This window comes from Protobothrops mucrosquamatus, unplaced genomic scaffold (genome assembly GCF_001527695.2).
Source record: "Protobothrops mucrosquamatus isolate PMUCROS unplaced genomic scaffold, P.Mucros_1.0 scaffold868, whole genome shotgun sequence".
NCBI lineage: Eukaryota > Metazoa > Chordata > Lepidosauria > Squamata > Viperidae > Protobothrops > Protobothrops mucrosquamatus.
In genome coordinates, this window is record NW_015387123.1 from 89,350 (window position 1) to 92,044 (window position 2,695).

Sequence of the window (2,695 nt, forward strand, 5' to 3'; positions counted from 1 at the left end):
GTTACGATTGTGATCTGGGCAGTTGGCAACCCGTTTACAATAGGTTACCAACTGACCTGCATTCATGTGATTGTTGTTTGCCATCTTCTCTGCCAGCTTCCTCAGAAAATCAAAACAAGAAACTGAGTTGTGAGCAATTCAAAAGAAGTGGGAGAAAACCAAGAGAAGAAAATGGATATACACAGCCTTCTTAAAATATTAGACAGAAAAAGGTAATGTATAGGAAATGAAAGGAGGGAAACATTGCCAAAGTAGAGTACAAGGTAGTCTTCAGAGATTTAAGAATTCTGCAAAAAAAAAAAGAGTTAAATATCAATGTGCTTCAAATGGGATAGTTAAGAGATCACATTTCAAGTACTTGATGACTTTATAGTATCTTCTAACGCTATGATGTTATGAAATATTGCCTTTATAGGAAGGAGAAAATATTCTAAGACAGTGGCCATTCCAAAATCACTATTATACACTGAATCTATGCATTCCATTTCCTGAATTTACACATGTTTAATTGGGCATTTTATATACAATGTGCTATTTGTGATTATGATGATTCATAAAACTATACTAATCTCAAGGATAGACATAAATCTCTTATTGCAAGGTAAGCTGAATTTATTCCATTATTCTTGACAATACTGATAATTGGAACTGATAAAACATATATTTCACACACAGACACACACAAACACATAAACTTTTAATAGGTCAAGGGTATTTTTCCATTGTACAAACAGCCAGAAGTTAATTTTATAAACACAATCTATGCAAATAAAAGTATTTTAGAAATTGATGGAAATCAGGAAACTTGGGACTGTAATTAATTACTATAAAACTTAGTCAATAGTTTATAACTTATTTTTATCCATGGTGTAAAAAGCAAGCTTGCAAATAAAAGCACATTATCATCTGATGAATTTAAACCTTTTTTATCATGAGAAAATTCATTTAGAGTCATCAATTATAATTAGAGAATATTTTTGCATAATCTGCTAAAAACAGAATAAACTACTGACAATCAAATAGGCTGATTATATAATCAACATCTTTTATTACATCAAGGACAGGTTAAGCAGGAATTTTGTTATGAAGGAAGAAAAATATACATGATATTTCTTAACTGGAAGAAAAATCATTCAAGGGATTTTCTAGTCTATAGTTATAAACTTAAAATCTGATGTCACCATAAATTTGCATAGCACTTGTGAACTTGGTGAATAATCATGACAGAGAACACTATTAATACTGGAAAAAGAAGAAAGTACAAACTACACACAATCAGACTCTGATGATTCCATTAAGAAACTATACTCATATTTTTAACATATTCCTAAAAGTTTCTGTTATAGATAGACAAAGAAATTAAAAAAGATACTTAAAATACATTAATATATTTCTTAAAATGATAGAGGTTAGCAATGTGGTCACCTATTCTAAGTACAGTGTTACCAAGGAGCTGACCCCATTTTAAGTATACTTCTAACTGCTTGATTCTAGGAGTATAACTAGAAAAAGATGGAATAGACAAAATCACCACCAGATGGATTTGTAGCTGGCTGACAAACCATACTCAACAAGTAGTCCTCAATGGTACTACATCCACACGGAAAGAAGTAAGCAGTGGGGTACCACATGGCTCTATCTTAGGCCCAGTACTCTTCATAAACGACTTAGATGAGGAAATTGAAGGGGAACTCATCAAATTTGCAGATGACACTAAACTGACAGGAATAGCCAACACCCCAGAAGAAAACCTCAGGATCCAAAAAGATCTTGACAAACTTGAACAACAAAATGAATTTTAATGTGGAAAAAAGCAAAGTTTTACATTTAGGCAGGAAAAATTAAAAATATAAGTACAAATTAGGTGAGACCTGGCTCAAAAACAGTAACTGTGAGAGGGACCTTGGAGTCCTAGTGGATGATCAGTTGACTATGAGCCAGCATTGTGCAGCAGCAGCCAAAAAAGCTAATACAATCCTGGGTTATATAAACAGAGCCATAGAATCAAGATTACGCGAGGTATTAATACCGCTTTATAAAACCCTAGTGAGACCACACCTGGAATACTGGAACAAATTTGGTTACCTTACTACAAAAAAGATGTTGAGACCTTAGAAAAAAATCAGAGAAAAGCAACTAAGATGATCAAAGGCCTGGAGACTAAAATATGTGAAGAACAACTGCAGGACTTGGGTTTGGCCAGTCTAAAGAAAATAAGAAATAGGGGTGATATGATAGCAGTATTCCAATATTTGAAGGGCTGCCACAAAGAAGAGGGGGTCAAATTATTCTTCAAAGCACCAGAGGGCATGACAAGAAACAATGGTTGGAAACTGATCAAAGAGAGAAGCAACCTGGAATTAAGGAGAAACTTCCTAACAGTGAGGACAATTAACCAGTGGAGCAGCTTGCCCTCAGAAATTGTGGGCACTCCATCACTGGAGGTTTTTAAGAAGAGACTGGACAATCACTTGTCTGAAATTTATTTATTTATTTATTATTTATTTATTTATTAATTTAATTTATACCCCGCCCTTCTCCTCATGGGACTCAGGGCGGCTAACAGCCTCATAAAAACTACAATACAAATACAATAATTAAAAGCCGAATTAAAAAGAAATATTTAAACAGGCCGATCATTAAAATTGTCCTTAAAAATCCCCTAAAAAACCCCGCTAAAATTCCCTAGGCCAGA